This window comes from Triticum urartu, chromosome 5A, assembly GCF_056163025.1.
Source record: "Triticum urartu cultivar PI428250 chromosome 5A, HENAU_Tu73, whole genome shotgun sequence".
Lineage (NCBI taxonomy): Eukaryota > Viridiplantae > Streptophyta > Magnoliopsida > Poales > Poaceae > Triticum > Triticum urartu.
The window spans coordinates 71,576,241-71,591,958 of NC_141877.1; the positions used below are offsets into that span (position 1 = coordinate 71,576,241).

Below are 15,718 nucleotides of genomic sequence, written 5' to 3' on the forward strand. Positions count from 1 at the left end.
GATAATGCCCTATACTACTTACTCTCTCGCTCAACTACGAAGACAAGTTTACCACAATTTCCACCCCTCCCTCTATACCGCAGCAACACGTATTTTACACCCCTTTCAGAACGCGCTTTTCGCGCCCCAACTCTCCCTAGACGCGTGACTAACGAGCTCCGAGCTAAAACATATCGCAAATGTCAAAAATATGATGACAGGCTTAATATATATCACGCACGTGCGTTCTGTTGCTCACGTACGTACAAAAATAATTAAAAAGGGAATGAAACACGAGGACTTCCCAGGAGGTCACCCATCCTAGTACTACTCTCACCCAAGCACGCTTAACTTCTGAGTTCTGATGGGATCTGTTGCTTTAGTGCTGGTATGATCGCATCCGACATGTTACCCCCGGCTTCATCGCTTATGCTTCCCACTCCCACGTCCGCTACAAAGACGGCTATACATTCTTACTACCATTACAACCATCGCCTACTAATGGATAATGCCCTATACTACTTACTCTCTCGCTCAACTACGAAGGCGAGTTTACCACGATTTCCACCCCTCCCTCTATACCGCAGCAACACGTATTTTACACCCCTTTCAGAACGCGCTTTTCGCGCCCCAACTCTCCCTAGACGCGTGACTAATGAGCTCCGAGCTAAAACATATCGCAAATATCAAAAATATTATGACTGGCTTAATATATATCGCGCACGTGCGTTCTGTTCCTCACGTACGTACAAAAATAATTAAAAATGGAATGCAACACGAGGACTTCCCAGGAGGTCACCCATCCTAGTACTACTCTCGCCCAAGCACGCTTAACTTCGGAGTTCTGATGGGATCCGGTGCTTTAGTGCTGGTATGATCGCATTCGACATGTTACCCCCGGCTTCATCCCTTATGCTTTTCACTCCCACATCCGCTACAAAGACGGCTATACATTTTTACTACCATTACAACCGTCGCCTACTAATGGGTAATGCCCTATACTACTTACTCTCTCGCTCAACTACGAAGGCGAGTTTACCACGATTTCCACCCCTCCCTCTATACCGCAGCAACACGTATTTTACACCCCTTTCAGAACGCGCTTTTCGTGCCCCAACTCTCCCTAGACGCGTGACTAATGAGCTCCGAGCTAAAACATATCGCAAATGTCAAAAATATGATGACAGGCTTAATATATATCGCGCAACACGAGGGAATGCAACACGAGGACTTCCCAGGAGGTCACCCATCCTAGTACTACTCTCGCCCAAGCACGCTTAACTTCAGAGTTCTGATGGGATCCGGTGCTTTAGTGCTGGTATGATCGCATCCAACATGTTACCCCTGGCTTCATCCCTTATGCTTCCCACTCCCACGTCCGCTACAAAGACGGCTATACATTCTTACTACCATTACAACCGTCGCCTACTAATGGATAACGCCCTATACTACTTACTCTCTTTCTCAACTACGAAGGCGAGTTTACCACGATTTCCACCCCTCCCTCTATACCGCAGCAACACGTATTTTACACCCCTTTCAGAACGCGATTTTCGCGCCCCAACTCTCCCTAGACGCGTGACTAATGAGCTCCGAGCTAAAACATATCGCAAATGTCAAAAATATGATGACAGGCTTAATATATATCGCGCACGTGCGTTCTGTTCCTCACGTATGTACAAAAATAAATAAAAAGGGAATGCAACATGAGGACTTCCGGGGAGGTCACCCATCCTAGTACTACTCTCGCCCAAGCACGCTTAACTTCGAAGTTCTGATGGGATCCGGTGCTTTAGTGCTGGTATGATCGCATCCGACATGTTACCCCCGGCTTCATCCCTTATGCTTCCCACTCCCACGTCCACTACAAAGACGGCTATACATTCTTACTACCATTACAACCGTCGCCTACCAATGGATAATGCCCTATACTACTTACTCTCTCGCTCAACTACGAAGACGAGTTTACCACGATTTCCACCCCTCCCTCTATACCGCAGCAACACGTATTTTACACCCCTTTCAGAACGCGCTTTTCGCGCCCCAACTCTCCCTAGACGCGTGACTAATGAGCTCCGAGCTAAAACATATCGCAAATGTCAAAAATATGATGACAGGCTTAATATATATCACGCACGTGCGTTCTGTTCCTCACGTACGTACAAAAATAGTTAAAAAGGGAATGCAACACGAGGACTTCCCAGGAGGTCACTCATCCTAGTACTACTCTCGCCCAAGCACGCTTAACTTCGAAACTCTGATGGGATGCGGTGCTTTAGTGCTGGTATGATCGCATCCGACATGTTACCCCCGGCTTCATCCCTTATGCTTCCCACTCGCACGTCCGCTACAAAGACGGCTATACATTCTTACTACCATTACAACCGTCGCCTACTAATGGATAATGCCCTATACTACTTATTCTCTCGCTCAACTACGAAGACGAGTTTACCACGATTTCCACCCCTCCCTATATACCGCAGCAACACGTATTTTACACCCCTTTCAGAACGCGCTTTTCGCTCCCCAACTCTCCCTAGACGCGTGACTAACGAGCTCCGAGCTAAAACATATCGCAAATGTCAAAAATATGATGACAGGCTTAATATATGTCGCGCACGTGCGTTCTGTTCCTCACGTACGTACAAAAATAATTAAAAAGGGAATGCAACACGAGGACTTCCAGGAGGTCACCCATCCTAGTACTACTCTCGCCCAAGCACGCTTAACTTCGGAGTTCTGATGGGATCCGGTGCTTTAGCGCTGGTATGATCGCATCCGACATGTTACCCCCGGCTTCATCCCTTATGCTTCCCACTCCCACGTCCGCTACAAAGATGGCTATACATTCTTACTACCATTACAACCGTCTCCTACTAATGGATAATGCCCTATACTACTTACTCTCTCGCTCAACTACGAAGGCGAGTTTACCACGATTTCCACCCCTCCCTCTATACCGCAGCAACACGTATTTTACACCCCTTTCAGAACGCGCTTTTCGTGCCCCAACTCTCCCTAGACGCGTGACTAATGAGCTCTGAGCTAAAACATATCGCAAATGTCAAAAATATGATGACAGGCTTAATATATATCGCGCAACATGAGGGAATGCAACACGAGGACTTCCCAGGAGGTCACCCATCCTAGTACTACTCTCGCCCAAGCACGCTTAACTTCAGAGTTCTGATGGGATCCGGTGCTTTAGTGCTGGTATGATCGCATCCGACATGTTACCCCTGGCTTCATCCCTTATGCTTCCCACTCCCACGTCCGCTACAAAGACGGTTATACATTCTTACTACCATTACAACCGTCGCCTACTAATGGATAACGCCCTATACTACTTACTCTCTTTCTCAACTACGAAGGCGAGTTTACCACGATTTCCACCCCTCCCTCTATACCGCAGCAACACGTATTTTACACCCCTTTCAGAACGCGATTTTCGCGCCCCAACTCTCCCTAGACGCATGACTAATGAGCTCCGAACTAAAACATATCGCAAATGTCAAAAATATGATGACAGGCTTAATATATATCGCGCACGTGCGTTCTGTTCCTCACGTACGTACAAAAATAATTAAAAAGGGAATGCAACACGAGGACTTCCCAGGAGGTCACCCATCCTAGTACTACTCTCTCCCAAGCACGCTTAACTTCGAAGTTCTGATGGGATCCGGTGCTTTAGTGCTGGTATGATCGCATCCGACATGTTACCCCCGGCTTCATCCCTTATGCTTCCCACTCCCACGTCCACTACAAAGACGGCTATACATTCTTACTACCATTACAACCGTCGCCTACCAATGGATAATGCCATATACTACTTACTCTCTCGCTCAACTACGAAGGCGAGTTTACCACGATTTCCACCCCTCCCTCTATACCGCAGCAACACGTATTTTACACCCCTTTCAGAACGCGCTTTTCGCGCCCCAACTCTCCCTAGACGCGTGACTAATGAGCTCCGAGCTAAAACATATCACGAATGTCAAAAATATGATGACAGGCTTGATATATATCGCGCACGTGCGTTCTGTTCCTCACGTACGTACAAAAATAATTAAAAAGGGAATGCACCACGAGGACTTCCCAGGAGGTCACCCATCCTAGTACTACTCTCGTCCAAGCACGCTTAACTTCAGAGTTCTGATGGGATCCGGTGCTTTAGTGCTCGTATGATCGCATCCAACATGTTACCCCCGGCTTCATCCCTTATGCTTCCCACTCCCACGTCCGCTACAAAGACGGCTATACATTCTTACTACCATTACAACCGTCGCCTACTAATGGATAATGCCCTATACTACTTACTCTCTCGCTCAACTACGAAGGCGAGTTTACCACGATTTCCACCGCTCGCTCTATACCGCAGCAACACGTATTTTACACCCCTTTCAGAACGCGCTTTTCGCGCCCCAACTCTCCCTAGACGCGTGACTAATGAGCTCCGAGCTAAGACATATCGCAAATGTCAAAAATATGATGACAGGCTTAATATATATCACGCACGTGCGTTCTGTTCCTCACGTACATACAAAAATAATTAAAAAGGGAATGCAACACGAGGACTTCCCAGGAGGTCACCCATCCTAGTACTACTCTCGCCCAAGCACGCTTAACTTCGGAATTTTGATGGGATCCGGTGCTTTAGTGCTGGTATGATCGCATCCGACATGTTACCCCCGGCTTCATCCATTATGCTTCCCACTCCCACGTCCGCTACAAAGACGGCTATACATTCTTACTACCATTACAACCGTCGCCTACTAATGGATAATGCCCTATACTACTTACTCTCTCGCTCAACTACGAAGACGAGTTTACCACGATTTCCACCCCTCCCTCTATACCGCAGCAACACGTATTTTACACCCCTTTCAGAACGCCCTTTTCGCGCCCCAACTCTCCCTAGACGCGTGATTAATGAGCTCCGAGCTAAAACATATCGCAAATGTCCAAAATATGATGACAGGCTTAATATATGTCGCGCACGTGCGTTCTGTTCCTCACGTACGTACAAAAATAATTAAAAAGGGAATGCAGCACGAGGACTTCCCAGGAGGTCACCCATCCTAGTACTACTCTCGCCCAAGCACGCTTAACTTCGGAGTTCTGATGGGATCCGGTGCTTTAGCGCTGGTATGATCGCATCCGACATGTTACCCCCGGCTTCATCCCTTATGCTTCCCACTCCCACGTCCGCTACAAAGATGGCTATACATTCTTACTACCATTACAACCGTCGCCTACTAATGGATAATGCCCTATACTACTTACTCTCTCGCTCAACTACGAAGACGAGTTTACCACGATTTCCACCCCTCCCTCTACACCACAGCAACACGTTTCAGAACGCGCTTTTCGCGCCCCAACTCTCCCTAGACGCGTGACTAATGAGCTCCGAGCTAAAACATATCGCAAATGTCAAAGATATGATGACAGGCTTAATATATATCACGCACGTGCGTTCTATTCCTCACGTACGTACAAAAATAATTAAAAAGGGAATGCAACACGGGGACTTCCCACGAGGTCACCCATCTTAGTACTACTCTCGCCCAAGCACGCTTAACTTTGGAGTTCTGATGAGATCCGGTGCTTTAGTGCTGGTATGATCGCATCCGACATGTTACCCCCGGCTTCATCCCTTATGCTTCCCACTCCCACGTCCGCTACAAAGATGGCTATACATTCTTTCTACCATTACAACCGTCGCCTACTAATGGATAATGCCCTATACTACTTACTCTCTCGCTCAATACGAAGACGAGTTGACCACGATTTCCACCCCTCCCTCTATACCGCAGCAACACGTATTTTACACCCCTTTCAGAACGCGCTTTTCGCGCCCCAACTCTCCCTAGACGCGTGACTAATGAGCTCCGAGCTAAAACATATCGCAAATGTCAAAAATATGATGACATGTTTAATATATATCGCGCACGTGCGTTCTGTTCCTCACGTACGTACAAAAATAATTAAAATGGGAATGCTTTAGTGCCGGTGCTGGTATGATCGCATCCGACATGTTACCCCCGGCTTCATCCCTTATGCTTCCCACTCCCACGTCCGCTACAAAGATGGCTATACATTCTTACTACCATTACAACCGTCGCCTACTAATGGAAAATGCCCTATACTACTTACTCTCTCGCTCAACTACGAAGACGAGTTTACCACGATTTCCACCCTCCCTCTATACCGCAGCAACACGTATTTTACACCCCTTTCAGAACGCGCTTTTCGCGCCCCAACTCTCCCTAGACGCGTGACTAATGAGCTCCGAGCTAAAACATATCGCAAATGTCAAAAATATGATGACAGGCTTAATATATATCGCGCACGTGCATTCTGTTCCTCACCTATGTACAAAAATAATTAAAATGGGAATGCAACACGAGGACTTCCTAGGAGGTCACCCATCCTAGTACTACTCTCGCCCAAGCACGCTTAACTTCGGAGTTCTGATGGGATCCGGTGCTTTAGTGCTGGTATGATCGCATCCGACATGTTACCCCCGGCTTCATCCCTTATGCTTCCCACTCCCACGTTCGCTACAAAGACGGCTATACATTCTTACTACCATTAGAACCGTCGCCTACTAATGGATAATGCCCTATACTACTTACTCTCTCGCTCAACAACGAAGACGAGTTACCACGATTTCCACCCCTCCCTCTATACCGCAGCAACACGTATTTTACACCCCTTTCAGAACGCGCTTTTCACGCCCCAACTCTCCCTAGATGCGTGACTAATGAGCTCCGAGCTAAAACATATCGCAAATGTCAAAAATATGATGACAGGCTTAATATATATCGCGCACGTGCGTTCTGTTCCTCACGTACGTACAAAAATAATTAAAAAGGGAATGCAACACGAGGACTTCCCAGGAGGTCACCCATCCTAGTACTACTCTCGCCCAAGCACGCTTAACTTCGAAGTTCTGATGGGATCCGGTGCTTTAGTGCTGGTATGATCGCATCCGACATGTTACCCCCGGCTTCATCCCTTATGCTTCCCACTCCCACGTCCGCTACAAAGACGGCTATACATTCTTACTACCATTACAACCGTCGCCTACTAATGGATAATGCCCTATACTACTTACTCTCTCGCTCAACTACGAAGACGAGTTTACCACGATTTCCACCCCTCCCTCTATACCGCAGCAACACGTATTTTACACCCCTTTCAGAACGCGCTTTTCGTGCCCCAACTCTCCCTAGACGCGTGACTAATGAGCTCCGAGCTAAAACATATCGCAAATGTCAAAAATATGATGACAGGCTTAATATATATCGCGCACTTGCGTTCTGTTCCTCACGTATGTACAAAAATAATTAAAAAGGGAATGCAACACGAGGACTTCCCAGGAGGTCACCCATCCTAGTACTACTCTCGCCCAAGCACGCTTAACTTCGGAGTTCTGATGGGATCCGGTGCTTTAGTGCTGGTATGATCGCATCCGAGATGTTACCCCCGGCTTCATCCCTTATGCTTCCCACTGCCACGTCCGCTACAAAGACAGCTATACATTCTTACTACCATTACAACCGTCGCCTACTAATGGATAATGCCCTATACTACTTACTCTCTCGCTCAACTACGAAGACGAGTTTACCACGATTTCCACCCCTCCCTCTATACCGCAGCAACACGTATTTTACACCCCTTTCAGAACGCGCTTTTCGCGCCCCTACTCTCCCTAGACGCGTGACTAGTGAGCTCCGAGCTAAAACATATCGCAAATGTCAAAAATATGATGACAGGCTTAATATATATCATGCACGTGCGTTCTGTTCCTCACGTACGTACAAAAATAATTAAAAAGGGAATGCAACACGAGGACTTCCCAAGAGGTCACCCATCCTAGTACTACTCTCGCCCAAGCACGCTTAACTTCGGAGTTCTTATGGGATCCGGTGCTTTAGTGCTGGTATGATCACATCCGACATTGAAAGTGCGTTATATCGACTAGAGGGGGGGTGAATAGGCGATTTTTATGAAAGTCTTCAATACGTGAGAGTTATGAAGACAAACAGTGAATATTATGCCTATTACTATGCAGCGGAAGTTAGATTACACTAGGCCAGCCATGGTCATGTATTCAATAGATTGAAAGTGCAATGACAAACAGCTTCAGTGTAATAAGGATCAGGTAGGAAGAAGTTATGAAGCCAAACAGATCATACATTCATGTTGTGAAGACAAAAGATAAAGCAAGCATGCAATGGCTTCACAATGAATAACTGTAAGTAAAAGGAAGTGAAGATGAAACCAGTGACACGTTGAAGACAATGATTTGTTGGACCAGTTACAGTTGCTGTGACAACTGTACGTCTGGTTGGAGCGGTTAGGTATTTAAACCAAAGGACACACAGTCCCGGACACCCAGTCAAGGACACTTAGTCCAAGACACCCAGTTCTCACCGTTTTCTCCTTGAGCTAAGGTCACACAGACCTCGCGCAATCACTCAGGTAAGTCTTCAAGGTAGACTCCCAAACCTTCACAGACTTCGTTCACTGGCAATCCACAATTTCTCTTGGATGCTCAGAACGCGACGCCTAACCGTCTGGAGGATGCACAGTCCTCAAGTGTAATAAGTCTTCAAATCACACAGACACGAAGACTTAAGTGATCCCAATTTACTCTGGACTTCGTTCACTGGCAATCCACAATTTCTCTTGGATGCTCAGAACGCGACGCCTAACCGTCTGGAGGATGCACAGTCCTCAAGTGTAATAAGTCTTCAAATCACACAGACACGAAGACTTAAGTGATCCCAATTTACTCTGGCTCTGGGTGGTTAGGGCTTTTTTCCTCACTAGGAATTTTTCTCTCAAAGGCTTCGAGGTGGGTTGCTCTCAAACGACAAAAGCCGTGCACTTAAATCTGAGCAGCCAACCGTTTATGGTTGTGCGGGGTGGACTATTTATAGCCACTTGGAAACCCGACCTGATCTGTCCGAAATGACCCTGGGTCACTAAGGAACTGACACGTGTACCAACGGTCGAATTTTGAACTCACACGGCAACTTTACTTGGGCTACAAGTAAAGCTGACTTGTCTGACTCTGGATAAGATTTTCTCTCAAAGTCTTCGCTCGAAGACATAGGATTTGAATTAGGCATCACTTCAGTCATTCTGACTGGTTCTCTTGGACCCCACTTAACAGTACGGTGATTCCTATGACACAACATAAATGAAATAAATCTACGAAGGATCTAAGTCTTCGAGTTCCATAAGCTTCATAGGGAGTCTTCTCATGTCATTGTCTTCAATATGAATATCTTCATAAACCACCATTGTCTTCAATGTCTTCGTACATTTTTAGGGGTCATCTCTGGTAATAAAACCGAATCAATGAGGGACTTCTACCTGTGTTTTCCTGCAATTCTCACAAACACGTTAGTCCCTCAACTAGGTTTGTCGTCAATACTCCAAAACCAACTAGGGGTGGCACTAGATGCACTTACAATCTCCCCCTTTTTGGTGATTGATGACAAACTAGTTGAAGTTTTCAACGGGGAACATAATTTGTGAAATAGTAAAGGAATTTGTCTTCATAAGTTGCAAGGGCTCCCCCTGAAGATGTGCATATAAGTAATTTGCCTTTTGAATGCAAATGCACATGGCAGGTTGTACTTGTGGAGATCCACTTCAACTTATGATGACAATCCACTATGCATGTGAAAGTATATGAAGATAATGACATGCATAATGGAAAATGGACGTCTGCAGTAAGAGATGAGTGCGGAATTTATTGTCGCACATGCGGAATTTATCTTCGCATAACTGAGTGACAAGCAGGTAGCAGACGGCCATCAAGGCTAAGTGTTACAACTCAAAGAAGCAAATGTAGCAAAAACGGGAGTTGTAAGCACGAAGCAAAATGTAGCAAAATATAGAGGCACCCGACCAAAGTGACCCGCTTGAACACTATAAACATCATGCTTCTCCCCCTTTTGTCAGTGATGACCAAAAAGGTTTGAAGACATAGAGTTTTCTACGCGTTCCCAGGCGCAGCAGGATCGGTGGAGTTGTTTGGTGGCGGTGCAGATGAGCTTGGTGCAGATTCGACGTGTGTCCACATTTGGTTGCTTGCCAGGCTCTGGATATATTGCTTCAGCAGATGTGTCCACATCTGGCAAAAATATCCTATGGTTGCGGGCTGAGGGTTGATAGGAGATTGCAGAGTGAAGCTTGATCAGCCTCATAACCCAAGGAGCATAGAACTTTAATCCAAACAGTTCTGAGGCAGATGCTGCAAAGTGATGGATGAAGAGATCATGTGCATTGAAGCATTTGCCATGAAGAATGCAGAAGATGAGAGTCTTCATTGCACCATCGATTGTTGCATATCGAGAGTGTCCCTTTACAGGCCATAGAGTCCGCCTTATGATGTGATATATTGTTCTGGGCAGGTACTCTAAGTCTTCAACGAAGAACCTAGTTGGATAGGGTGCATTAGGAGGCAGTGGCTTCATTATTGAGAGCATCTGACTCATATCTGGCTCAGGACGCTGAAATATGCTCTCAATTGCTTCAGCATGGAGTTGGCACCCGTCTTCAAAGAATTCGCCAGGAGTGGGAAGGCCGGTAAGCTCAATTAGGTCGAAAGCATTGGCTTCATGATGGATATTGCCTGTCATCCACTCCAGAATCCATGTCTTCGGATCTCTGTTATAGCCTTTGATATGCAAAGTGGCATAGAACTGGAGCAGAAGCTCTTCGTTCCAGTGCTCTTCATCAGTGATAAATGGCAGCAAACCCACTTGCTTGAAGCAATCCAGTGCTTCTTCCAGACCAGGCACACCAGCATCAGCTTCAACCTCAAGGCGCTTGTGAGGAAAGATGCGGCCTTGGTTGTATAGGATGCATGAATAATAGCTGCGCTGTTGATGGCTCCAGAACCTATCTGATACAATTCGTTCCCTTGAATAAGGGTTCTTGGAGCGGTCGAAAAACGTGTTATCTGCCCTGAAGCCGTTGATGTTGAAGGAACCAGGAGCTGATGCAGGACCTGGGAACCTTGGTAGTCGTGGGATCGGCTTCTGGACCTGGGGTCTGTACGCAATATGATAGTTGAATTGTGGTCCGGCAGCAGACTCAGGCACAGAATGTTCAGGAGCAGTAGCTTCATTGTCTTCTGAAGATATTGTTGGGTTGGGCTCCACATATGCTTCGGCGTTGTTTGTGGCAGCCTCAACATTTGCAGACTCAGGCACGTTCTCCTTGAGAACTGCTTCTTGTTGGTGTGGGGGAGTTGGAGCTTGTGGTATCTCTGCATGCTCTTCGGCTGATGCAGCCGGAATGTCGTCAGCAGCCTGAGCCCTTGGCCCTTTGCGAAGCCTACGGAATGTAGGCGCCGGTGGAGTTGTAGTGGGTTGGGGCTCATCTTCCTCCTATGGGCGATCTGCCCACGATGCATCTTGTGTGATTGGCGTCAATGGATGACCAATACTGATCAGTTCGCTTGTCTCAAGCTGAGGAAGGGCTGCATCACCTTGCACATTGTCTTGGAGACCAATGTCTTCAGCAGTGTTGGGTTCGTCTGCTGGAATGTCTTCAGTGTTGGGTTCATGCACAGTCAACTGACGATCTGCGTCAGGATAGCGGACGGAGAGGGGTTCAACTGTCAAGGGCTCTGTGGGAGCAGCCCGAGATTTCTTGGTCTTGCGCTTCTTGATGATGGGTTCAGAAGGAGAGGCTTCAGAATGTTTTCTCTTCTTAGCTTTAGCCTCTGCAGTCCGTGTCTTCTTGTGTTGTGAGGCGGTTGATCGACTCTTTGGCTTTGAGCCAGTCGTTGCAGCGGGGAAGACAATCGGAGCAGTTTCTGACCTTGGCGCTTCAGGTTCAAGAACAGCAGCCTTCTTTTTCTTCTTCGCGGCCATCCTGGGGTCAATGCCAGGACGCCCAAGTGCCTTGCGCTTCTCTGCCTCATTGTAGGCCTGCACGCAGCGATCAGCCAAAGTCTTCATGCGCTCTCGCGAGCCTTGAGCTTCAGCACGCGTCTTTAGAAAGTTCTCTTTCAGCTCGTGCAACATGATCTTGAAGTTTTTCACTTCTTGCACGCTGAGCTTGGCCACGTGCTTCTTGAACTGAGCCTTTTCATAATCAATTTTCTGCTTCAGTTCTACAATTCGCTGGGCTATTGCAAGTTCTGAAGAAATTGCACCTTGAAAGGCAACGCTGAGGCCTATGGGCAGCTGCAGATCGTTGAAGCTGATGTCCGGTGAGGCAAACCATTCATCGATGAAGTTGTGGATGATGGCGACATCAAACAGAGGCAGATTGTTGAAGATTTCAGCCTCCTCCTTGCTCTTGATGAGCTGCTCAAGAGCATCATCTCCAAGATCTTCATCGCTTGAGAGATCAATGGCTTCGCAGCGCAGAATGTCAGCAGCTGTGAGCTCTTTGGCTGTGTGTGGCTGAGGCTTCTTGGCTTCTTGGGGCTTGGACTCGTGATAAGCCTTCTGACTGCATACTGGCTTCGGGAGGTGCAGTTGCTAAAGGCTTCACTCTTGCGATCTTGGGAGAAGCGGCTGGCTTTGAAGCTTTTGGCTTCTTCTGCTTCGGCTTCGGCGCAGCAGGGGCGTCATCTGACTCAGTATCTGCTGGAGGGTCATTCACAGCAGTCCCTTGGACTAGGATGCGAGTGATGAGGCCTGCAAGATTGGCATACGGCCCGATGATATTGGGATCGGCGTCGCGTGTGCCATCTGCCCTTGGTGAGGAGGGACCAGGGTTGAAGTCAAGCCCAAATTTCTTCTTATTTATCTTCGCTGATTGTTGTGCAAACTGAAAGTTGCGCTTGAAGAGATTATCATCGCGGCACCAGAGAAGTGATGACGGATGTGCTTCAGCTGGCTGTGGTCCTCTCACCATGCATGGATAGAAGCCTTGAGCAATGGCTTCGACTCTGGACCTGGGTACGAGATTTTTGTATAGTACGTCTCCCCACGGTCTCTTGATGGCGCACTTCTCCGCATATTCCTGAGTGACGAAGCGGTAGTGGAACCATTGCTCTGCCCAATATCTTCGAATCCATTGGATTCGTGTCTTGCGCTGACCATAGCTTTCTTCAGGATCAGTTTTGTACATCTCTGCCAATTCATCAGGAAGATCTTTGGACGTTTCACCACGTCGCTGTCTGCCTCCCTTCCTTGCTGCTGTTTCTGAAGCCATGAATAACTTGAAAGGCTTCAAGATGTTCAAAGGCTTCAAAGGCTTCCTTTTGCAAGAACTGGCTTCAGGAGAGTTGATGTGATGCTGCAAGTACTCTGCAAATGAATGCAGACTATGAGAACCAAAGGATTCTCCCACGGACATGTACCTGTGACAGCATTAAGGTGCGAGGGAAGGGGAAGAGGTCATATGCATTCTCAGAAGATTTTGAAGATAAATCGGTTTTGAAGACATAGACCTCATTGTGCGAAGACATTCACTCACAGATAAGAAGTTGGTTCCAGATTTGTATGAACCCACAGATCAGTACAAGTGAGGAATCTAACTACCTTATGAAGCACAAGTGAATATACTAGGCATGTCATGAGATGTAGCGAGATAACTAACTGATGTGAAGAGAAACTCCTTATAGCAGAAAGTGACTGAACTATGGGATCAAAAGAGGCTGTAAAAAGAGGTTTTATTTACCACACTTGGAACTGCTAGACGAAGTGAGAGTTGAGGTCGAGCAGTTCGATCCTCCGTGCCCTAACTTGGCGACGGAAGACACCTACGGCGACGGCGGAGAGAGCGATGTCCGCTGTCGGCGTGAAAACGGCGTCGGAGAGGTTGCGGCAGTGAAGCGCTTCGTCGCCGGCGTCGTTGAGTGCTAGCGGTGGCGCTAGGGTTCGTGCGAGGGTGGAAGAAGGAGATAATGACCGCAGTGAATCGTGTATTTATAGGGATAGAGGCGGCACTGCGCTATTACGCAGGTACCCCTGGCGGTTCGCATTTGAGGCACGCATGGCCAGTTAGAGGAAGATTGGGATTTGTTCCACGTCCCACGCACGCCTAAATTGTCGGGCGGTCGTTCCTGCTTCTCCGGATCTTATGTGGAGGAATGCGCATTAAAAACGGACTTTTATGGTTGTCACTATGTCTTCAGCTGACAAGGACACAGTGAAGACATTTGACAGTTTCAACAGAATGCATATGACTTGGAGAGATAGAGTTTGAGATAGAAAGCATAGAGAGGTTAGGGTCCGATCACATTCACTTAGTTCAAAAGATTCAACCAAGAAGACATAGCTATAAGTGAATGCTGTAGAGGACAGAACATCAGTACATATATATCCATATAATCAACGCAGTGAAGATAATCATGAAGACATACTGAGAATGAAGCCAAACCAAATGTGAAGACATTGAGAGGTAACGCCATGAGAGAAACACTTCAAAATGGAACGTTTGGTGGTGGCGTTACCCACCGTATAGGAAGTATTAGACCCAGACACGGCGCACAATTATCATGGCGCTCCGAAGTCAAATTCCACATTAATGTATTCACACTTAGAATGTATGTCTTCATTGTTTGAAGATATACGCTACCTCGTGTGTTGCACATCTAAGTCATCAACATGCTTAAGTGTTAGGAGGTGTGCCTGATCACAGGACATTTTAGGATTCCAAGATATTTAGCTCACACCATAACTTGCAAAATCTCTTCTCATCCAAGGGCTTGGTGAAGATATCTGCCAATTGTTCTTCAGTGTTGACGTGTATGATATCAATGTCTTCCTTCACAACATGATCTCTGAGAAAGTGATGACGAATTTCAATGTGCTTTGTCTTCGAGTGCTGAACTGGGTTGTTGGCAATCTTGATGGCGCTTTCGTTGTCGCAGTAAAGTGGCACTTGCTTCAGATGAATGCCATAATCCTTGAGTGTTTGCTTCATCCACAGAAGCTGAGCGCAGCAAGATCCAGCAGCAATGTATTTAGATTCAGCAGTGGAGAGTGATACACAGTTCTGCTTCTTTGAAGACCAACATACAAGTGATCGTCCCAAAAAGTGACATGTGCCTGATGTAGACTTGCGATCAACCTTGTCACCAGCATAATCAGCATCCGAAAATCCAACCAAATCAAACTCTGAGCCCTTTGGATACCATAATCCTAGAGTTGGGGTGTGAGCCAAATATCGAAGAATTCGCTTCACAGCTAAGTGATGCGACTCCTTTGGTGTCGCTTGAAATCGAGCACACATGCAAACACTAAGCATGATATCTGGCCTAGATGCACATAAATAAAGCAAAGACCCAATCATGGAGCGGTATACCTTTTGATTGAACTCTTTACCATTGTCGTCGGGACCCAGATGATGCTTGGCTGGCATTGGTGTTGTGAAGCCTTTGCAGTCTTGCATACCGAACTTCTTCAGGCACTCTTTAAGATATTTCTCTTGAGATATGAAGATGCCGTTGCGTTGTTGCCGTATTTGAAGACCGAGGAAGAACTTCAGCTCCCCCATCATGGACATCTGATATTGCTCTTGCATCATATATCCAAACTCTTCACTATACTTCTGATTGGTGCAGCCGAAGATAATGTCATCCACATATATTTGGCACACAAACAGTTCACCATCATATGTCTTCGTGAAAAGAGTGGGATCCAGGGAACCAGGTATGAAGCCTTTGCTTTTCAGAAAGTACTTGAGTGTATCATACCAGGCCCTAGGGGCTTGTTTGAGGCCATACAGTGCCTTGTTGAGCTTGTATACC

General features: G+C 46.9%; 14 non-coding genes and 2 pseudogenes across 14 annotated transcripts; all 16 read right to left on the bottom strand.

Annotated features, from left to right (window-relative positions):
* Window positions 1-262: 262 nt before the first annotated feature.
* Window positions 263-381, bottom strand: LOC147968443 (5S ribosomal RNA; annotated as a pseudogene).
* Window positions 382-745: 364 nt separating this feature from the next.
* LOC147968444 (5S ribosomal RNA) lies at window positions 746-864 on the bottom strand. Its single transcript, XR_015605363.1, has one exon. It is a non-coding gene; the product is annotated as a 5S ribosomal RNA (ribosomal RNA).
* A 328-nt stretch (window positions 865-1,192) lies between these two features.
* LOC147968445 (5S ribosomal RNA) lies at window positions 1,193-1,311 on the bottom strand. Its single transcript, XR_015605915.1, has one exon. It is a non-coding gene; the product is annotated as a 5S ribosomal RNA (ribosomal RNA).
* Window positions 1,312-1,675: 364 nt separating this feature from the next.
* Window positions 1,676-1,794, bottom strand: LOC147968446 (5S ribosomal RNA). The gene has a single exon (XR_015606804.1). It is a non-coding gene; the product is annotated as a 5S ribosomal RNA (ribosomal RNA).
* A 364-nt stretch (window positions 1,795-2,158) lies between these two features.
* LOC147968447 (5S ribosomal RNA) lies at window positions 2,159-2,277 on the bottom strand (annotated as a pseudogene).
* A 364-nt stretch (window positions 2,278-2,641) lies between these two features.
* Window positions 2,642-2,759, bottom strand: LOC147968448 (5S ribosomal RNA). Its single transcript, XR_015606480.1, has one exon. It is a non-coding gene; the product is annotated as a 5S ribosomal RNA (ribosomal RNA).
* A 328-nt stretch (window positions 2,760-3,087) lies between these two features.
* On the bottom strand, window positions 3,088-3,206 carry LOC147968449 (5S ribosomal RNA). Its single transcript, XR_015605916.1, has one exon. It is a non-coding gene; the product is annotated as a 5S ribosomal RNA (ribosomal RNA).
* A 364-nt stretch (window positions 3,207-3,570) lies between these two features.
* LOC147968450 (5S ribosomal RNA) lies at window positions 3,571-3,689 on the bottom strand. The gene has a single exon (XR_015606676.1). It is a non-coding gene; the product is annotated as a 5S ribosomal RNA (ribosomal RNA).
* Window positions 3,690-4,053: 364 nt separating this feature from the next.
* LOC147968451 (5S ribosomal RNA) lies at window positions 4,054-4,172 on the bottom strand. Its single transcript, XR_015606816.1, has one exon. It is a non-coding gene; the product is annotated as a 5S ribosomal RNA (ribosomal RNA).
* Window positions 4,173-4,536: 364 nt separating this feature from the next.
* LOC147968452 (5S ribosomal RNA) lies at window positions 4,537-4,655 on the bottom strand. The gene has a single exon (XR_015606696.1). It is a non-coding gene; the product is annotated as a 5S ribosomal RNA (ribosomal RNA).
* Window positions 4,656-5,019: 364 nt separating this feature from the next.
* On the bottom strand, window positions 5,020-5,138 carry LOC147968453 (5S ribosomal RNA). The gene has a single exon (XR_015606423.1). It is a non-coding gene; the product is annotated as a 5S ribosomal RNA (ribosomal RNA).
* Window positions 5,139-5,489: 351 nt separating this feature from the next.
* Window positions 5,490-5,608, bottom strand: LOC147968454 (5S ribosomal RNA). The gene has a single exon (XR_015606587.1). It is a non-coding gene; the product is annotated as a 5S ribosomal RNA (ribosomal RNA).
* A 763-nt stretch (window positions 5,609-6,371) lies between these two features.
* On the bottom strand, window positions 6,372-6,490 carry LOC147968455 (5S ribosomal RNA). The gene has a single exon (XR_015606017.1). It is a non-coding gene; the product is annotated as a 5S ribosomal RNA (ribosomal RNA).
* Window positions 6,491-6,853: 363 nt separating this feature from the next.
* On the bottom strand, window positions 6,854-6,972 carry LOC147968456 (5S ribosomal RNA). The gene has a single exon (XR_015606082.1). It is a non-coding gene; the product is annotated as a 5S ribosomal RNA (ribosomal RNA).
* Window positions 6,973-7,336: 364 nt separating this feature from the next.
* Window positions 7,337-7,455, bottom strand: LOC147968457 (5S ribosomal RNA). Its single transcript, XR_015605917.1, has one exon. It is a non-coding gene; the product is annotated as a 5S ribosomal RNA (ribosomal RNA).
* Window positions 7,456-7,819: 364 nt separating this feature from the next.
* LOC147968458 (5S ribosomal RNA) lies at window positions 7,820-7,938 on the bottom strand. The gene has a single exon (XR_015606171.1). It is a non-coding gene; the product is annotated as a 5S ribosomal RNA (ribosomal RNA).
* Window positions 7,939-15,718: the final 7,780 nt, after the last annotated feature.